Source organism: Lissotriton helveticus, chromosome 8 (genome assembly GCF_964261635.1).
Source record: "Lissotriton helveticus chromosome 8, aLisHel1.1, whole genome shotgun sequence".
Lineage (NCBI taxonomy): Eukaryota > Metazoa > Chordata > Amphibia > Caudata > Salamandridae > Lissotriton > Lissotriton helveticus.
Genome location: NC_136069.1, coordinates 784,364,463 through 784,387,179, shown reverse-complemented (window position 1 = coordinate 784,387,179; position 22,717 = coordinate 784,364,463).

Genomic DNA, 22,717 nt, shown 5'->3' with positions numbered 1-22,717 from the left:
GTTTGCTTTAATACCCGTGAGAAACTTTAATTATTGAAATTTGGGTGGAGCCTCAAAATGAAAAGCTATGGAGCATTTCTAAAAAGTATCAGTTTTGTAAGGGGCTGTGCAGGATTGGGGTAGTGGGGTAACATTTAAATGAAAGTATGAACAATGTGTGCGCTGCAAAGCTCTCAAATTGGTTGTCCCATGACTTGCGTGAGTACAACTAGTCCTGATGTTGTGTTTGACGTTGATACCTCTGCTTCTGCAATTTAAAATGGGGAAAGTATAACTACCTGTGCCAGAATGATGTGATAAAAGCAGGACTCAATGCGCTTCTAGCTCCAAAGGACGTCTCCATAGTTCTATCGTCTACAGCTCAAGGTTTTCCAGAAACTACATGGGTAAATCTTTTATTTGCGTGGTTTTCTGGTTCTTCACATGAGACATTCGCATAATTAGGTCAAATTAGATGCATGTTTGAGAACTGAAATTCCACACTTCTGGATTTTTAGTGCTCTCTCGATGTTGAAATTTCAAAATAATGTGACAGCCCTTCAATACATTAAAACACTATGAGCCACAAGGTTATGACGATGGAACCTGCCGATACGAGGAGCCCTTCCATGAATAAAACCATGTCAGCCATAGGCGCTGAATTACATTTACCAGTTCTAAAAGGATAGTTCTTGTACATGCTTAGATGTGCATTTCTCCCTCTAAGTTGAGGGTGGGAATGCTCTGTGCTCTTTGCTTGTCCCCAATGCAGAAACTAGATCAGAATTGCATTGGGGAACTAGAGTTGCACCAGGTGTACTTTCCAATGCATTTCTCTGTGAATCAGAAATGTCTTAGATTCTACACTTACAAGATCCATGGCAAACCCTATGATTATAATTTTTTATGGGAGTAGGATTTTGTGTGCATAAATTGTATTTTGCAGGTGAGTAAATAATGTTGCTAATTTACACATGTTGAAAATGAAACCTTTCTTTAATGTAGAATAGAATGGCTCAGGTAATAAGGGTCTAGAGACAACAGATAAGGGGGTTGGGCACATGTGAGCGAGAGCAATCAGTACATACAATAGATAGAGGAATCTGTGTTCATAGGTTATAGGGAGCTTGGTGTTCACAGATGGAAGGGCGCTAGGTGCATACATGCACATAAGTGAGATGGGTTTACCTGCAAATAAAAAAGGAGGGGCACATTGCTAATGGAGGCTCAGTGCAAATGGAGCATAGAGTCATTGGTGCTTACAGGTTAACAGGAGGTATATGCAGTTAAGTGGGGTGAAGTCACCACAGGATAGATTGAGACTATGTGAGAAGGAGTAGGTGTCTCCAAAAAACTCAACTCAAACTCCAAAATATGCCCCTGGATATACTGAGGGGAATATTTACAAGGAGCTAGTGCTGCCACAGCGCACTCAGTGCTCCACACTCCTCCATATTTACAAACGGAGGCATTGTAGGGGCATGCATAACATACCTGCTCCAGGTATAATGTATGCAGGGTAGGCATTCACACGTTGAAAGTCATGTAGAACTAACTCAATTAAATTTGCAACTTTTTACTGTGTCACTCTATGACTTGACTGCACCAAAATCCTTACACCTTCTCAAACCAGACATGAAGTTTCACACAGGGCTTTTAACATGGGACTCACCTCTGTGTTCTGATGCACTGCTGGAGTTGCGTCAGTCTTACAACTAACTGCAGCAGTCCGTCACTTTAACACCAAAAGATGCATCAGAATTTCTGACGAATCTGTGAATCCTGCGCCATTGTCCACTGTTTTGGAAATACACCTCATCCATGGTTAGGGCATTTGCGAATGCACAAGAAATCAGATGCATCGATGCCAATGCGTAAGTTCTTGTAAATATGTCGCTAGATCTGACTTGTTTGGGGGTAGCTCTGTGCAAACAGGTTACAAAGTTTGGGTGCACAGAGGTCAGAGCCATTAGGATACAATGTTAAGGACTAGGTATGTTGAGGGAGAGGGAATTCTATATGCAGACAGGTGAGTAATGCAAGGCGGAAGCAGATGACACAAACAGTTACACGCAAGTAAGAGAGACCTAGACACACACAGGTGAGATGAGGCTAAATGCACACACTTAAGAAGGGAGCAGCACATACATCATAGTAATATATGGCTTGAAGAATGGAGGTGCCGGAGACCTATGGGCACATAAGAGAAAAGTGTATTCATGAGACGTGGCTAAAGGCAAACAACACAGGTGTAACATACACAATGTCTGCTATTGGAAAGGACCTATTAATGAAGTAGAAAGTCCCAATTCAATTTGTGAATTGTTTATCATATATAGCTAACAAAATTAGTGTATAACAAAGGTGTCCAACACAGGTGTAGGCAGGCAGAATCCATATCCGATTTTTATGACAGTTTCATAAAATAAGTTTGCTTGGAATTAATCTGAAATGCAATATAGAGTCAATGGTTATCCTGAACATTTGGTATAGATTAGACCCTGCAGGACATAAGTTAGATTCGCCTACTGTATAGATATATATTCACTGAAAAAAACCTAGGTTTCAGGTACGTCATAGTTAGTTGGACATTTCACTCCTAAAAAACCAGAGAAATTCTGCCGTTATAGTTAGTTCAGCTAACTATAACTCGAGCCCCCACAATACACTGCTGGTGACATCACATATTACATCATTCATGACATGGTCAATGATATCACCTATGACATCACAGAAGACATCTCAAATGACATCACTGATGACATCACTGATGACATCATTCAGTGACTGTGTGTTTGTTTAAAGTTTAAATATGTTTTATAAATATGCCAAGGAGTATTGAAGAATGAGTGGGTGTATAAGTGTCCGGATGGGGGATTTAGTAGGCGCGTGACTGACTGTTTAAATTAGTGATTACATGTGTCTTACTGAATGCATGGGTTAGTGACTAAACGATGTGAAAGTCTGTATCAGTCTGTCTGTTGTTGTATAAGCTGCTGCCTGGGTTGGTCAGTAGCTACATGAGTGTCTATATGGGTTATCGATCGGTTGCCTGAGTGTGTATGTGAGTGGGTGGGAGGTGTGTGACTCTGTGCATAGATGTTTGAGTGGTTGATTTACTGGGTGTATGGGTTCAAGAGTGCCTGTGGAAACAGCTGTATGGGTGGGTGAGTTTGTGTATGGGTGTGTTGGTGAGTGAATGGATGTCTCAGTGGTACTTGTCCAAGTAACTACATATGTAAAAGGCAGTGTATGTGGGAGTTGGAGTATATAAATGACTATACGTGAGAGTCAGTGATTGGGAGAGTGGCTGTATGGATGAGTGTGTACTTGTATCAGTGATTGTATTAGAGAGTAAGTATGCGTTTGTTTCTGTATGAATAAGTGATGTGGTGTGTTATAACTGTATACGTGAGTAAAAGGAAGTGTGATTGATTCTTTGCATGACTGACTAGGTGTGTGAGTAACTCTGGATGAGTGGTGGTGTGTGCGTATGTGATAGTGTTGTATTGATGAGTGACTGCATGTATGAGTGATGGTATGGGTGAATGAGTGGATGTGTGTGTAGACCTAGGAATCAGTGAGTGCATATGTAGTAACTTGTATTGGCATGTAGATGGTTTCAAAAATGGTAGTCTGTATTTTACAGTGGGTGTATCAAAGGTTATGTTAGGGTGTGAGGAGGTGCATCAGATTTTCAAGTGGATGATGTCATAAGTGATGTCATTTGAGATGTCATCAGTGATGTCATCAGTGATGTCATCAGTGATGTCACTGACCATTTCATGAATTATGTAATATGTGACGTCATCAGCAGTGCTTTGCGGGGGTGCAAGTTATAGTTAGCTGAACTAACTATAACATCAGAATTTCTCTGGTTTTGTACGAGTGAAATGTCCAACTAACTATAACATCCTTGAAACCTATGGTTTTTTCAGTGAACTTCTAAGGTTTTTTAAATGCTAATTTCTAACTATAAGGTACCTGAAACCTATGTTTTTTTCAGTGGATTTCAATGTTTTTTGAATCGCTAATTTCTAAATATAACGTCCCTGAAACCTATGTTTTTTTCAGTGAATTTCAAAGGTTTTTTAAATGCTAATTTCTAACTATAACATAGCAGTCTTGTTTTCAGAGAAGTGGAGAAAGGCGAGCATGGCCTCCAAACACCTTCTAGCAATCCCACTGTGTGGGATTTACTGGAGGTAACAGGAGGGGTAGTTAGCCCTCAAAGTCAACTTTGGGGGCCAACTACCCCTTTTATTACCTCCAGTAAGTCATACACAGCAAGATTGCTAACTTGTTATATCAGGCCCGCTCCCTCCTTTCACTACTGTGCAAACGTGCCCCCTGGCACGTTGTAAGTTAAGAAATAAAGTCTCCTTGAATCCTGAGGGTCCATGGGGACCAACTAGCCCATCAGGTACCTCCAGTAAGCGCCACAGAGCTGGATTGAAGAGAGGTGTTCCGAGGCCACGCCTCTTCTAACACCACGCTGCAAACGCGGCTTCTGGCACACTGCTGCTCGGAGGATGAAGTACACTGGTGTCCTAAGGTCCTCAGGACACAAGAGGACCTCATCGCACCACCAGCAGTGCGCCAGAAGCCGCGTTTGCACAGTGGTGTAAAAAAAGGCGTGGCCTCTGACCACCTCTCTGCAATGCAGCTCTGTGGCACTTACTGGAGGTACCTGGTGGGCTAGTAGGCCCTCAGGGACCCGCTGGATTTAAGTCGCCTTAATCCCCCAATTTACAACGCGAACATAATATAAAATATACACTTGCCTTTTCCTGTCCTGTCTGGCAAACACCATAAAAGGAGACCATCTCCTGACTTCTGGTAGCTGTAAAAATATGTTCCCTCACATTTTTGAAGAATACGCCTGTCAACTATGAAACTAGTGGCCCACAAGGCACAATACAGGGGTTGTCTCTATCTCAGGTGATATGGAGAGGTAGGAATAAAGTTTCCATGCAGGATTTGTGACAGTGTTAGTCTCAAGTGTAGAAGAGAAAATGTGTCCCTAATCCAAGAATAGATTTAAACTGAATTTCAAATATCAATGAATGTATAAGTCAATGCTGGTATGTTTGGGGCGAACAAAGCAAACACAAGAAGATGATGGACGGAGCGCTGAAACTTTTCAGAGACTCACCCCCAGTCACAGATCTGGGTTGAATCCATCATCATTCTTTAGCTGAAACTTTTCAGACACTCACCCCTAGTTACAGATCTGGGTTGAATCCTTCATCATTCTTTAGCTCACTTCACCACCTCAGTTCAGACCCAGCTATATGCAAATCAGTCTTGACCCTGTGCCTCATGAAAACAGTCTACCCCGAACTGCCAAACCAGATCTTCCCTGAACCGGAAACAAGCATCCTGGGACCGGGTTCTGGGTAACACCCTTCATCAGCCTGGCTAGCTTGAATCCAGTGGCAAAGTGAGCAAGGTCAACCCTTATTCAAAAAGGGTTGCGATCAGTAATTTACAAACCCTGAATTTTTATTAAAATACAGCAGGTAAATAAATAGACAGTCTCACTTGTATAATACATGAGTCATTGGGAATAAACAGCATGAACAAAATAAGAAAAAATAAGAGTATGTAGCAAATCAATAGAATATGAGGTAGTATCCCCAGCGTCTCAGGAAAAAGTCTAAAATATTTCTCTGGCTTAATCTCAAACATGCATCCTTTTATAACAAAATGACCATAACAGCAACTCAAATCGCCTAGTTAGTATAGGGTGTGAAAATGTATTGCATGTTGTCTATTTAGAATAAAAATGTAATAAGGTGATGGCAACAAAAAACCAAGGATTGAAAGGGACTGAGCCAAAAACAATTCTAAGTATATAGTAGACAGCAGGGGTTTATAACAGCTGAACTGGGAAAACCAGAAACAACAGGTCTGTTTGACAGCTGAACTGTCAAAACCGAGACCTAGAAATTGGTGGTGAGTGATTCAGTGCAGCACTGTATAAAGAACTGCTGTCTCCGAATTTGAATTCAAAGTTCTGTTAGTATGTAATTTTGTTTATATCTATAAACACGTGTATGATGCCCCTGTTGACCTCTCATTTGAGGCTGTGTTCTGTACCTTCTATTTCTGAGTGCTAATACTGGTCCACTGGTTCAATTCATCACCTCTAGAGTAATACTTTATAAGCTAAAGTGACGTAGAACAATCTAGAAAAATACTGGACAATCACAATAGAACAATTCCTTTATGACGGACCTGTGAAATTCAATTGATGGATGGCACAAAACATTAAAAGTTGAAGTTATATGGAATTGAAGCGGCGGACCTTCAGGTCCCAAAAACCACATTCATTTTATAGAGCTGGGTACATTTCCTGATTTCACTAGTTATGAAACTATCTGCGTAATGTTTACAGTTCTGCATCTGGTCAAGTAGCCCTGATGGTCCAAATAATATTTTCCAATGTTAAATCTATCATGCTCTAACTTGATGGATTTCATAGTACATAGACCGTGAACCTATATATATATATTTTTTAGGATTCAGTTACAGAAACCAATTTTTGGGGTGGTTCTTAACACTAATTGAGACAAAGGCTTCACAGAAATATCGTGCAGCAGAACAGCTCGTAACTCACGTCAAGATAGTAACACAGCATGCCAGTAGGATTTGAATACACATGATACCACAGAACTTTTACAAGCAGAGAATGTTTAGCCTCTCATTGCATAGGAGGAGAACTTGAGACAGTGCACGAGACAACAGTGAAGGGACAAAGAACCAACTTTTAAAAGGCGCCTGCAAACTTGTTGCACCTGCATCCATTTTTCAAACTGCCCAATGAGCATAACTGCCTCCTGTTGTGTCGGTCCTTGGTTAGATACATGGCATTCTTTCACTTGTAGGTGAGCAACACCCCAAAAATCCACATTTGCATATCCTCTGTGTTACCAAAGTACAGGCACTCGAAATGAACCCTTGGATGTGTACGCGCAGCGTGGATCTGCTGACAAAGTGGCTAGACAACTGCACAAGGGAATGTACCCGAATTATCATGATTAGGAAACTGGCGGTGAGTGCCCGGGAAATTATGGAATGTAGCTAGTACGTTTTAGAGCATTCTGCAGCCAGGCCTCTGTGACACAGGGCTACCAGTTAGTAGTGTTAGCAGACTCGGAGACACACATTATGGGCCCCAGTTAAAAGAGCAACCCGGAGAGTTAACTCATGATGGAGCTTAACTGAAGAAGGAGCTTCAAAATGTGCAGAGCTAAATCAAGTGAGGAGGCGCCGAGTCACAATGACAAAGCTGCACACAGAGACATGAGACTGAGTGTTCTCAGAGGAACCCATGTAGGAGGGAAGTACTGAAAACCAAACTTATGCTATGTAAATAACCTGTCCCTCTACTTACATTCACACCTCTAATTGAGGCGAGAGACATTGGGGTGGCAAGAAGGAGAGAGGTGGCTCAGCTACACATAGCTGCCAAGGTTTCAGATTGCTATGTGTGACATTTTCATAATTTCAGTGTAATTCTGAGTGACATTTCAACTAATATGAGTGGGACTTTCTCGCGAGCAAAATCAAGCAATGCAGACAAGGGAAACATATACATAACAGAAATTGCACCCATTTGAGCAAAGAGAAACTCTAAGAAGATCATGCAACATCTGCAATGCATCAGAATGAAAGGACACTACCCTAGTGTCCTTGTAATGGGTGGGGGGGTGTAAAGTGTTTTCTACTTATTCACTGTGTCTCGCCTTGGTCTGTTTTTTTCCGTTTTGCCTTTTGTACTGACAAACATCACAATCGCGGCACTCATGCTTTGGCTGTAAACATCTCAAGCTAAAGGGCTATGCCGCGATTAGTTCAAAAGTAAAGAAATTGAAAAACATTTTTGTTTTTCTATTTCTTTTTTTTGAAGCAATCACGGCACCGCACTTTAGATTTAGGTATTTAAACTAAAGCGTGAGTTTCGCAACTTGAGCAAAGTAAATAAAGAGAAACAACTGAGGAAACACAGGCAGACAGTGAGGAAGTGGCGGCCCAGGAAGGTTTGGAGGGCGGGGCCCGCAGCATTGTGGAAACTACAAGATAAAGGCCGGCCTATAGGTGCGTGCCCCTGCTCGCTCCTCAGCCAATACTCCATGGGAGTTAACTTTTTTTAAAAAGTAGGGCATGCAGCACCCATCAGCAATTAACACACTCGCATTTTTAATTGACACACAGACAAGCCAATCCTTAGCAAAGGAGGAGTCAGACTCCACAGAGTAGATACAACAGATCGCCTACAGCGCAAGCGCTGTTTAGGCTCGACCTAAAAAGGATGATGCGTCAAGGTGGTTGAAATTCCACAAAGGTGTTAGTGTGGGAAAAGAAAATTCAGTCTGAAGTATCAGGTACTACTATGTAGGAGAAATAGGTCACAACCCCTTGTGTGGAGAAGCACGCACCTGCTTCTAGTGGTTCTGCAGAGTGTGTATTGGCTATAAACTTGAATTTTCAGGAGGCCAAGTTCCCCTTTTATAGATAGAGTAGCTCTGATTCACCTAGAGAATTCTGTTAACATTTCCCATCCACTTCCTGTTAAGCGAAAAGCAAATACCAGTCGACCGGCAGTGATTACGTTTGATTTTGCCGTAAAACTTGTCACGAATCAGCACATGGTAGCTTTTAACTGACAGATTGAATGAGCACAGTCTGCATGACATGTCTGGAAACGGCTGAGCAGTCTGCTTCTTTTTCTCTGTCAGAGTCTGTCTTTAAAAGTTGCAGTCACTGTTTGTTTTAGAAGATGGCTTTGGAAAGCAAGGCCCTTGAGCCAATTAAAGCCTTTTGCTTCTAACTGAAGCTCAAATAAGCACATCACTAAAAATAAAAACTTCTAAAACAGCCAGTTTTCAGCATGAATACATAAAAGAGAAAACGTATTTATTGTGAAACGTTGTGCCTTTAAGAGGGATCTCTCGACTGTACGTGTCAACCGTGGCGTCACGAGTTGTGAAAACAAGACTCCCACGCTCAAGGTTGACAGTCATGCCTGAGAGCATGCTTGTGGCTACACCATTAACTAATGTGCGGAAAAAAATGTATGTGAGTCTGTACGTTCAGATCGAGAGAGCATTGATTAAGCCAATGGAAAAAAATCTGAGCACAACAGTTTTTTTTCTTTTTAAAGAATTGCGTGTTATAGCGAAGCCTAGCTTTAATTATCAAATGTTTGGGGTGCCTGACTACCATTCTCCACAGATTCCGGTATCTGGCCGTAATGACCAGACACATTTGGGAACATTTGCATATTTGCCCAATTCAAGGCATGGAATGACATCTTAGGCAAGTGAAATGCTCTAGAAATATGTATCCTTTGCCATTTAAAGTAACAAGGGTCTTCAACAGGAGATGTTTACACTATTTCTGGGCAAATACTTAAAGAGATATTGCTTTTGACAGAACCTCTCTGGTTTTATGATTTAAGTGTGCTTGTTCTCAGCCAACCAATAGCAGAGCTTAAAATTAGTCTTATGAAGACCACCTTCGATCACAAGTAGTAAAGGAAATTTCCCCTCCAACTATACTTTTAGTAAAGCACACACATTGATTTACTAATGGTAGGGGGTTCAGTAAAAACTCCAAAGGGTATGTCAACACAAGGATGGCTTTAGGGCAGGGCAACTGTTGCGTCCCCAATGGGCGCTGACCTGGAGGGGGGCACTGATCTCAGGTGGGGGTGCTATGTTTAGCAATAACTTGTGATTTAAAAGCAGCTGATGCAGAGTTCCTTGGGGGTCCAGATTTCAGGCAGCAATAAAAATGTCAAGAGAACTCTTGTGATTAATGTTCCTGCTAGAGAGAGATTGGAGTTTTAATTAGTGGCAATTTTGACTCGTCATAAAGTAGCGCAAAGGGTTAACATGCCTGCTGCAAAGAACAGATCTGTATTTAAAGTGGATAGCTGAGTGGATTAGTAAAGCCAGCCTTTACGAGAGCTTTAAAACAAATGAGATGTATGTGAGAGAGGGACTATGGAGAGATGAGGAGCCCTTTTGCCGGCTGGTTGTGAGGGAATCTGATGAGGAGGTCACGGGGGAGGGCCGCTAAAAAAGGTAAAACATTGTTGCACCTGCCGCCACCGTCACTATAGCCGGCCCTGTGTCAGAAAACAGAGCATTTAGTAAAGAAAGAAATTGGGGCAATATGTTTAGCAAGATTTGAGTCACTAGTCACAGACATCTGGAGACAGGACCTCGTCTTAAAGTGTTGTCAATTTTTGTAAAAGAGTGACTCTAAACTGGGCAACTAAAAAATGATTATTATTGCTCAAAAGCTTGTCACCCTGATATTTGACTACTGTGATTTGATAAGATGAGGGAGAGGTGGCCGAAATTTTTTCCTTTCCTGATTCATTTTGTATCCAGAGCCTTGTTTAAATTTGTTTGCCGATGCCAAAAAGAGGACTAAAGATTACTCTGCATTCTTCACAAAATGTGCAATGCCATCAGCAAATATTGCAAAAGGAAATGCAGGGCCGGCTGCGTAATACAGATTTTTACCCTTATTCTTATTCATTGAATGCAACAGTGGCTATACATATATTTCAAAAATATATGGAGAAAGTGGGCACCCTGCTGAATTATCTCTGGCAGTGAAGATAGGAGAAAAAGGGCTAGAGTTGTATAATGTTTCGATGGTTAGACTAAATGCAGTCAGACTTCCCTTGAACCTTTTTTTGGCACAATGTAACGTGTTGTTCGGCCTGCCATCCAGTGTCTCTGTTGAGGTGATTTGCATTGAGATGTGAATGATTGAGTTAGCTTCAGTGGCTAATTTGTAATAGAATGACTGCCGGTGACCAAATGTCCGCTCAGAAGCCTACGGCTGGTGCTATTACATGTCAGAGCTCCGAAGTCTGCGTAGTGTGGAATCCACGTCATGTCTCCCTAATCCACTACGAGACACTCCCTGTCCCTTTAGCTCACTCCGGCTTCCTCCGTAAGGGGTAGTTTTTCCACTTTTGTCTTCCTCCTTCTTTTGTCTATGTTTGTTTTTCCCTTTTTGCTTTCAGGAAATGTCTGGTGAGGAAATAAAAGTAATGGTCTCCCGAAACGAGTGCCGGTGGGATCCACAGACAACCACCAGCACATATTAAGCACCGGAGGCCTTATTTATGAAGGCTTGCAACACGTTTACAGCTCCATTGCACCACTTTTTGTGACACAGAGGCAGCATAAATAATGCACCACGTTGTGCCATATTCACAAAGCGATGCATCTAAGCAGATGTATTACTTTGTAAATGCCTGCGCTACATTATACCTGATAAATGTATAATGTTTGCAGGGTGGGTATTCCCATGTGAAAAAGCCTCATAGAAGTGGTGCTGTGTAATCTATCATATTTCACTGCGCCACTTCTAGGACACTACTGCGTCACAACCATACACCTGCATCACAGCAGGCATAATGGTGAAGCAGTGCAATGGGAATAGACCTCTCCCATGCATTGCTGGAGTTGCATTATGCTTACGACACAACTCCAACAATGTGTGGGTTTTGTGCGGAGAGATACATCAGGATTCCTGATGTATTTGTAATTCCTTGCGACATGGTGCGCCATAAAATAAATACTGCTCATCCATTGTGTCACAAGACGGGTGCACTGAAAAGTGTTGCAACGCTGCTTTCACGCAGCGATGCAATGTTTTCATAAATGAGGCCCTGATTAGCTTACAGAGATACTTTCAGCTCCTCTATGAATGGTATGGCCCATGCAAAATCAGGTTGTTTCAAAAAACCATATCCTTGTTGAATTACAGAGCAAAATGGCCTACTTAGGCTGCTTTAATACCACTATAAGGAACACTTTGTCACTATTGGACTTGAAAAATTCTCACAAGCTGTAATGAAATTCTTATTCATAGCAGAAAGATATGGTTTAAAGATATTTTATGTGTTAGGAACAGTTTTATTCTTAACCAGTGTAAGTAAGTAAAACGCCTGACGCCGGTGGACTTTCTTGGACAAATAACAGCTGTATCTATGTCTAATATGGCATGGAAATTCAGCATTTTGGTTTAATTTGAAAATGGTGCCCTGCAGAAAGCCGTCAAAGCTTAAATTTAGTAGGTCTAATTTTGTTGCTTCAAATGGGAAATGTAATCTTTGTTCTTGACCAATATAAGCCATCCATCATTCATTGTATGTTTGTTCAACCTTTTCAGAATTTAGACCAAGCTATTAAGACCAATTTTGATTATCGGACTCATGCATATTTTTTCAGATTCTTCACAGCTACTACAGTCTCCTGACAAAATGAACTTATGTAACCTGATTTTTATACTTTTATATATTTTTGTAGGAAGGTGGAGATGCTGGTTTAAGCTTCACCATGCAATACTCCCACGTAACCCAAAGATGTAACTTGGATTCATAATAGTAAATCCTTAGTTCAGTCCTGGTAGTGTGGAAACGATCAGTCAGGCTTTATTAAAGGAATCTGTGTTAAGCATTTCAGAGTACCAGCATGAATGATAAATAATTGAAGGACTCAAAAGAAATCCAACACCAATTTCTAAAAATAAGGTGTATTTTTATCCTAATTTAGACACCAAAATGAACGTGATCAGATACATACAACCAGAGTTATAGATTTTAGAAGAAAACATAAATCACAGAAATTCAATACTGCAGAACTTTGCATTGCGGTCAATGGTAAAAAGTGGTAGTGACAATTAGTCACTTGCAGGTCGATTTGCATGGAACCCATGGAGGGTAAAGGTGATGCCGGTCCCTGGAAGAAGTCACAATGGGCAGTTCAATTTTACCTGGCCTCTGGAGCCTGGGTGCAGACTTACCCTGGCTGTCCCTCGTGCTGAATGGGAGCAGCAGGAGAGCTTGTTTTTTACCCCTTACACAGTGCTGTGGGGAACAATATGCAAAAACACAACAATGGGGTGATTGCTGACAATGGTCAAAGTTTGGCTGGGCTTTCCATCTAGGGGCAGGGTTCAGTTACCAGACTGGTGCCCAATAAGCCTTGGCAGCGGTAAGCTTTGCAAAAAGGCACTTAAACATTTAATGGTCCTCGGGAACACAGTAGTTGCCTGTAACTTCGTGGAAGGCAGGGTTGCGGTTCCCATAATGCACTAGGCCATCTGGATTTGGGCAATCCTTTGGAGGGCCTGATGGCCAGCGACTCTTCGTATCCAGAGCACTGTTTTACCTACAGCTTACAGATGACTAGTGCCACCAGTTCAGGGTAGTCTGAGGATGCTTCAGGCTGACAGAGAAGTTTATCTGTCTAAGAGAACCGAAAGTTAGCCTAGGACAAATCTCAATCAAGCAGTTCCAGGAGCGTTGCTACAGGTGCTGAGTATCCCTATTTTGGTTTGTACAAGTCCTGTTGTTGCAGAAAAGGGTCTCTCCTTTGTCCTCTTCGATACAGGTTCTTCAGAACTGAGGTTCTGGTGTCAGGGGTATCCCTTAAGTCAGGGATTTAGTTGTGTTAGGGGTGTGTGTGCAAGTGGCAATTGTCTGCTTGCCCCAGCAGCTAATCTACCTCTGAGGTGACCACATCCGGGGGTGTAGACCACCTTTTCTACTCATTTTACCTGCTACCTAATGGTGCCTATTCGTATATTGATACAAAGTGTAAGTGGTAAGCAGCTCCCTATTGAATTCTTTTACTACACTTCATATGATAGAAATGTGGGGATTTCCAGAAAAGATGATTAAATATCTCTAGCTCTCGTGCCGCTACCTTGCGGACTGTTGTTTTTAGCACTCAAGATCGTTTTTAGAAATTATAAAACTGTCACGGAAATTATTTTGTATGTGTATTTTTGGTGAATAACAACTTAATATACCTTTGGTCACATCCTTTATGCAGCGCCGGCTCCCTCGCCGTTTCCTCAGCACACCCCTCGGCTGTGGCCAATCATGCCAAACGGGGGAGGAGTTTGAGGCGGGGAACGGCTACTAATGCTACACGCAGCGCGGGAGCGGACATTCTAGCTCTCGTGCCACTACCTTGCGGATTGTTGTTTTTAGCGCTCAAGATCATTTTTAGAAATTTTAAAACTGTCACTGAAATTATTTTGTATGTGTATTATTGGCGAATAACAACTTAAAATACCTTTGGTGGCATCCTTTCAGTGGCGCCTGCTCCCACGCGCTCTCCTCAGCACACCCCTTGGCTGTAGCCAATCATGCCGAACGGGGGAGGAGTTTGAGACGCGGAATGGCTACTAATGCTACACCTAGCGCAGGAGCGCCAGTGGTGCGCCAAAGGCCAGGACGGTCCCAGGGGCCCAAACCTTTGCCCAAATCACCACTTACTCATCTGAGGAACTCAGGAATCTCCATCAGGCAGATCTCCCGCTCTGCCCTGTTGTCTGCACATGTCTCAAGCACACATGAATCCTCCAAGCACAGAGCTCATTCTAAGAGATCCTGTACACTATTCCTCACCAGTGTCAGGCACCAACTCCTGCCCAAGTCGTAAACACTGCACTATATACTCTACCTCAATACTCGCTCTCTTGTCAAGCACCAGTTAGACATTTTCTTACTCCTACTGTCAGACAAACCTGACATCTTCTTTGTCACAGAGACATGGTTAAATCTTGACTCCACCCCTGACATACTAGCTGATCTTCCTCAGGACTATTATATCTAACATGTAAACCGGCAACCAGGGAAAGTGGGTGGCGGAGTAGCCGCAATCATCTATAAAGATGACAGATTCAAATCCATGTCTTCCCTTAATCTCCCCGCAGTAGCCAACATGGTCATTAAGCTTGACTCCAGCGCGGGGCCACTAATATGCTTCCTGATATACAGACCTCCGCAGCATATACCATTATTCCCTCTCTCATTGAGCGAACAGTTGGCCAATCTTGCCACGGATTATGCAAAAATACTTTTAATAGGTGACTTAAACTACTGGTGCAACAACAAACTTGGCGGGAACCACGATACTGAACTGACTGAACTATTATCTAACCTCAACTTCACCCACCCCATCTCCTCACCTACACATATTAAAGGTCACCCACTGGACTAGGTATGGACCACTAACCTTACATTCTCTACACCCACAATCTTACAGTGTATCTGGTATGACCATCATCTAATACAATTTACGGCTACAATTCCCATCTGCAGTAAGACCCCCACAGTCAAGGGGGGAATGGAAATGGAGCACTCTCAATAAACAGGAATTCCATGACAGCCTAGCTAGCTCCACCCCCGCATTCGATCCAGATGTTGTTCTCTTTGAAGCCAACATTTCAGACTGGCTATTAGCAGTCAGCAACAAACACGCCCCACTTAAAAAACTCAAACTCGTTCACCGTTCTGAAGCCCAGAAATGGTTCTCCTCTGAGCTAAGAGCTCTAAAACTGGCTCTCTGCCAAAAAGAGAGGAAATGAAGACTCACCTACACCCCTGAAGGAAAACATCATTACCTGATTGCCCATAAAGGCTATAAAAAAGTAGGCCTGGGCGGTAAATTCGTTCCGCTCGCGGAATTTGCAGAATTTGTGTAATTTCACGTTCCGCAGAGAACGCGAAATTGCCCAAAATTCTGCATTCCATGACTTTTTTGATTGTTCACATTCTCAAATGCGTGTTCGCAAGATATTTCCCCCCGAGCACGCAAACAGCCATTGCGAACAGTAAAAAAGCATCGCGAACAAGCAATTCCGCGTGTTCGCTGAATTTTTGCATGTTCGCGGAGATTTTTTACAGTTTCTCTGAGATTTGCGTAACGCGATTCCGCAAATTCCGCCCACCCCTATAAAAAAGCCATTATTTGAGCCAAGGCCGCCTAAATCTCGGCTATAATCACAAACTCCAATAATAGATCGAAGGATATCTTCGCTATAGTTAACGAGCTATCTAATGCAGAGAGAACCCTACCTAAACCCACTGCGACCCAAGACTTGTGTGATTTCCTAAATAATTATTTATTGGAAAAAATTGTTAACATCAAAGCCAGTATCTCTAGCTCCTGCCCCGAGGAGGCCTCTCCTGCCACAATATCAAATCCTTCCACCCTAGATAACTTTCCCCTCATAGATATCCGGTCCCTCCAGGTCTTACTGTCTTACTATCCAGGGTTAACTCTGGCTCCCCCAGGGACTGCTGTCCACCTCATATTCTAAAAGACACCTTCTGTGCCCTCCCTTCCCCTGTCCTGACCCTCCTAAACATATCCCTCTCCCAGGGCAGGGTTCCCACATCATTCAAGGACGCAGTTATGGTCCCCCTCCTAAACAAACTGGGAGCTGACCCTCAAAACTTATCCAACTATAGGACCATCTGCCTGCTCCCCTACTTGGCTAAGGTCCTTGAATCCCATGTGGCAACATGCTTGTCCAATTTTATCGAGTCGTCTGAATACTTAGACCCTCACCAAGTGGGGTTCTGCCCTGCTCACTCTACAGAGATAGCGATCCTAGCTGTACTGGATGTGACGTTTGGTGAACAGATGGAAGTAGCCATGCCTGTATTTGGGTAGCATGGGCTATGCCTAAATAAGAGCTTGATTTCTTATGCCTATATAAGGGCAACGCGAATTGTACCTATATAATGGCATGAATCGGGAAAATCCATTCGGAATCTAAAACGCCATACAACACCATAGACAACGCCCCTGAATCAATCCTGGAATTCCAGGGTACCATGTTCCACATCAGCCAGTGGATGGACCACAACCATCTGAAATTGAATCCCGGCAAGACTGAGCTAGTCTTGAATGGGAACAGTCAAACCCTCTGGGGCCCACATTACTGGCCAGCGGAACTTGGCTCCCCTCCATCCCATCCACCTTGGTCAAGAGTTTAGGGGTAATCATTAACAACAACCCATCTCTAAAAAGCCAAGTAGGCACAGTGGTCTCCACCTGCTTCTTCCAGTTATGCAGGATCAGGAAGATCAGCCGTATGCTCACTCACTCAACATTGATTCAAGTCGTGAGAGCCTTGGTACTATCACAACTAGATTATGCCAATTGGCCTGCCACTCTTCCTTAGTAAACAGCTCCAGCTAGTCCGGAACCAGGTGGCAAGACTGATCCATCAGCAACCCAGATGGCAATCTGCCAGACCCCTGCTAAAAAAAACTCCACTGGCTCCCCATCCCCCAACGTACAGCCTTCAAGACGGCCTGTATCATCTTCAAGTCTCTACACGGCCGGAGCCTCAAATTGATCAACCTCCTCCCACCTAGGTACACCCCTTCCGCAGCCTACGATCCACCAACCTTCAACTTCTGTCCAACCCCTCCTTTGAGCTACAACGTCAGGGTGGCCGCAGGTTCACGGTCTTAGCCACCAGACTTTGGAAGTCCCTTCCACTAGAGATCCGATCTTGTACCAACCTCCTGAGCTTTAGGAAAATGCTCAAAACATGGCTGTTCACACAGGCCCACACCTAACACCTCCAATGGTCCCAGCACAAGCTAGAGCCAGCGCCATGAAACCTCTCGGTGAACGTGGGCTTTACAAAAAATTGATAACATAACATAACACATATCCTCTAATCTACTCCTGGTCAGATGATAACAAGAGTGGATTTCAACTAGTGTTCTTTTTATTCATTTATTTACTTTTCTCAAACAGTTCAACAACTTACTGGACAATAAAGTGTAGTATACTGTACAAACGTCATACCATAATATCCACAATACAAGTCATTATTATAACTTGGGCTAGCCGTAGTTTGCGAAGTAGCGCTACGCGTAGCTACGTGAAGTGCACTTCGTACTACACTAGCTACGCGTAGCACTACGTGAGCTACGCGTAGCACTACGTGAACTGCGTAGTACCCAGTTTGCACTGTGCAAGATGCCGTTTTCAATGATTGCGCAGTGCGGACAAGCATCCGGCACTGTGCAATCATTGAAAACGGCATCTTGCACAGTGCGAGCTGTAGTTTTCTGCCGCTCGAGACGATTTTTACTCGAGCGGCAGCTTTCTCAACACGGACTGGTAGTTTCTAATTGTGAGTGGTCGCGAGCATACGCGACCACTCGCAATGAGAAACCTGACCTCCCCTTGTTGATAATGTCGCCGGGAGGTTTATTTTCCACGCTCGCGATCGGCAACTTGATGTTGCTGATCACGAACGAGGAAAAAGTCTAGCCGGGATGTCATTTTGCTTGCTCGCGGTCGCCAACTTGATGTTGAGGACCGCGAGTAAGCAAAAAATGACTGCTGCACTACGCTACACTACGCGTGTTTGCACTTTGCTACGTGCAGTTTGCGTAGTGCGAAGTAGCGCAATGTTCGCAAACTACGCAAGCGTAGCGTAGTGCTTTGCCCAGGGTTAATTATAACCCATGTAAAAACTGAGATATTTTGTTACTGATACCCATGTTACATCAAAGGTGCCATTTTGATGTCAGTCGGAAAGCCTCTGTCCTGCGGTCGAGGCTTTCTGACCGACATCTTCTGTTTCACTTTTGACCGCCACATTACAATGCTGAAGGTCGAAAGTGTAACCGGCCAGTCATTCTGGCTGGGTTCTTACAGGCTGAAGGAGCCCGTCGGCCAGTTGGAGGCACCAACGTAATCCCTGAGGATTGCATTTCCGCCATTGGGATTATGATGGCAGTTTCCAACAAGCTTTCCATGTTGGGGTTTCTGATATAGTAAGCCTGTCAGAAAATGACTTTGGGGGCTCCTAGCAGGGCCCCCTTTCCTCCACGGCCTCGGGTTGGGGGCAGAGGGGGAACCTATGGTGCCCCCTGTTAATCCATGCACCGTGTAGCAGGCCCCTTAAAGTGCCTGCCACGCGATGCAGGTATTAAAAGAATCTTCCATTTCTCTGTGAGAGCTTGTGCTGTGGCCGGTGTACGGCTGCAGAACAAGCTCCCAAAAGAGAAATGGAAGTATGTTACAGCACCATGTGCGGTTGCAATGAAATGATGATGTCAGGACCATGGACAGGAGGTCTGTCAGTCCCGAGTCACTCCCACATCGATGTCGTCCGTCCACCTGCCCGACATCATAATCAGACCCCAAGTCTCAAAACCAATATATAAGAAATGACTGTTAAGTATTGTCTCAGCCGAAGCCCACAAGTGGGTTAAGTGGGCAGACAACTCTTCTAGAGTACTACACGGCTACAGTGGCCTGTGCAGGAGAGAATCCAATCATGTCACTCCTGCCGATAGTAAGCTCGTCATCTTGGTCCATGCCATTCAAGCATTGCAGCTAATCCTGAAAAGTATTGCTGGTCAAATACATTTGTAAGGCTTGTCATATGTTCTTTGGTTTACTACTCGGGTACAGTGGCATAATATATCTCTAATTGATCATTGCAGTATATTAGATCGGCTAACCATGTCTTAATCTTATGTACGCTATGTCTTCCCTATGCACAGGCCATCTGCCATTTAGTGAAAAATATTGCTATGTAAACAAATCTAATTGACGCTTGTAATTGTTGTGTGCGCCCCAAGAGGGCGACCTTGGGGGTATGTAAATATCTACCATCTTGGACACCTGCTTGAACATCTGTCCCCAATATGCTGCTAATTTAGGACATTCCAAGTCTAAGTAAATAAAATCGGTCTTCTATGCTGAGCACCACACACAGTTAGCAGCATTTGTAAAGCCATATCTAGCGATTTAAGAGAAGTGCTATATGTTTGGTGTAAAACATTAAAATGAATTAGTTGAAGTTGACCTTCAGGAGACAACATTCTTATCCGTTTACAGCGGTACAACTCAGTGGCGGCCGGCATGTTTTGGGGGGGAGGGGCGGATGGGACACACACTCACATACACATAACACTCACAACCAGGCGCACACACAAACAATTCATTCACAACACACTTTCTCAAACATTCATACATGCATGCATGCACGCACCAAACAATGTAAAAAGAAAATAAATCACACTTACCTTCAGCCAGCTCTGCTCTGCCTCGGAGGTTCCAGGAGGCTTGAGACTGCTGCCTTCCCTCATTGGCTGACCTAAAGGGAAGGCAGCAGTCCTATTGTCATCACAGATAGGATGGGGTCAGGGAGACTACTGACCCCACCCCACTATGTGATGAAGTGTCACTGATTGACACTCGACCCTGGGCGCTTCAGGGCTTAAAACTGAAGCGCCCAGGTCTGAGGCAATCAGTGACGCTATCCCTTGTCACTGAGGGGAGGGCTTCAGCAACCTTTGCTGAGCTGAGAAAGTCACGCCCAACGAAGATGTGACTTTCTCAGCCCAGCAAAGTTCAGTTCAGGCAGCCAGGAGCATGTGAGCATGTGTGTCTACTGGCTGCTTAAAACTGAAAGTGAATAGTGTCTGTCAGGCTGACGTTTGTTCAACATGACAGACACTGTTCCTAAGGGGAAAAAGGGGGCAGGGCGAGGCCCTTCCACCCAAATGAACTAGTTGCGCCTGGTACAGCCGTTCTTTCTCTGACATTGTGTGTCTCAAACTAGTCTTCCACTTAGTTTTAGTGTGAGGTACAATAACTGGAGTTTCTGTTTGCATGGTAGCATATAAGTTGCTAGTAAGATGTCTATTTGATGGGAGAGCCAGGAGTAAGGCTAATTCCTTACAGGTCTTGTGTTCCTGTGGAAAAGAAGGATAATTGGTTTTACAAAGGGCTTGCGTACAGAAGTATATGAACTTACCAGTGGTAGGGGAATGTACTCTATCACTAATGGTGGTACAGTCAAGGAATGCACCTTCAGTGAATAGGACTCCCATTGTGGTCGCTCCACAGTTCCGTATTCTGTGGAGAGACGAGTGGCTGGTGAGTCAGTGACTATTCTTGGGCATAGAAAATAGGATATCCCATATGTTTGCTGATCCCTTCCCAAGCCATGTGCCACTGAATTTAACTCTGCGACATCCAATCAGTGCACCAAACAAGTGATGGTGTGCAGTATGACGCTCAACTGCCAAGTGAGATGTATAATGGAGGGTGGATCCATTAGTGAGCATGTTGCACATTTGCACAGTGGAAGTAGAGCTCAAAATCTGGTGCTGCCAATACCCCTTGTTCATATGCCTTACTGGGAGTTTCCCAATTAATTTTGGGCTGGCCACCCACCAGTGTCATTGTAATCATGTGAAGAACTGTTTTTTTAACGGGACCAGCATGTGGCAGAATAAGTACAATAATGAAGGTAAAATGACTAATATTTTTTAAAGATTGAAAAGAAGAGATGCACTCCCTTGTGATCCTTAGATTAAACATATTTGTTTCTTTTGTAGTTTTTTTGATGGCGTGCAATACCTGCTTTGCGCTTCGTCACTGGGCGCTATAAGAATATAGAAGAACAACAAGGAACCTCCAATCCGATTCCCTCAGGCTGCACTGCCACACTCTAAAGTTTGAATCAAATGTATCAATTACGTAATTTTTACTCTCTTTTTCTTCATAGTTAAACTGTCCGTTTTACACTTTTACTCTCATGTGGAGAAGCGTGGCTCAGTGGTTAGAGGCGGCAGACCCGGAAGCTGAGATCAGCCGTGGACCAGGGTTCGATTCCCCGCCTCGGCGGGTCTCGGGCTAAAAAATTCCACGGACTCGACAATTCTCGCTCCGGTGCCTACTCGACTCACGGGGTCACACTCTGCGACTCTGGGCAATAGCTTGCTTAATCTCCACTACGGCCCCTCGCGGTGGGATGCCTGGCTTTCACCTTGTGGATACCCTGCCGGGGTATCTCACAGGGGAATACCAGGACGGGTTCCCTAAGCAAGCGCCTTGATGCCTTCGGGTGATACGTGCGCTATATAAGTCGCAATACATGTCATGCTCAATTCATTTTACTCAATATTTCACGACGTGCATTTGTTCACAAATACTCAGGAGTCCGAGTTAGGTTCCACGTGCCATGATTTTATTTTGGCAGCCCAATGCATTTCGAGAAATTAAATTCCCTTCATCAGGGGCATCTACAAACACAAAATAAATGGTTTTAGCTAACATGTTTCACTATGTAAAATATTCAATAACATTTCAGCAAACGAAATTAATCAGTTGTCCAACAGAGACAAATTTACAAGCCTTTCAAAAAATAGTTTAACTCGCCTTCAATACTACATTTCCCTATGTTTTAAGCCCTCTTAATAAAACATATTACCATGATTTTCTCTCCTTAACAAGCTTCTAAACATAGACTACTCTGCGCTTACCATGGCTTGCCAATCCTCGTGTTTATATAAAATGAAAGCCTCCTCCCTTTCTTTCCGACATGTAACCACGCTCTGGTACAAGTGAAGTTTTCTAATGCTCGCAGCGTCCTCTCTTATATTCCAGCCCATATTCAGTGATGGCTAATTATTCATTTCACATGTGTTTAAAAAAGCTCTGCACTGACATTAAAAACGGACTTTCACTGTGCCCATTCATCATTCTTTTTCATGATACTACAATTTCCAGAATTCCGTGCGATGCCTTCTCCACTCGTTTTATGCCTATAATGCTCTCATTAATATACTGCTGTTTAGTTTGCTTTCAAAGAATTCCTTAAAGACAGTCTTTATTCTTCTAAACATCTTCTTTATACTGTTTGCAGTCAAAATCTATTTCTAGTTCTCGCATGGTAGCGAACCCAGGTCCTGTGCTTATCCACCATTCGTAACTTTCATATTCAATGTTATGTGTGTCTCATATTTGTTATAGAGATTTTTTTAATCAAATGTGAAATGAATAATTAGCCATCACTGAATATGGGCTGGAATATAAGAGAGGACGCTGCGAGCATTAGAAAACTTCACTTGTAC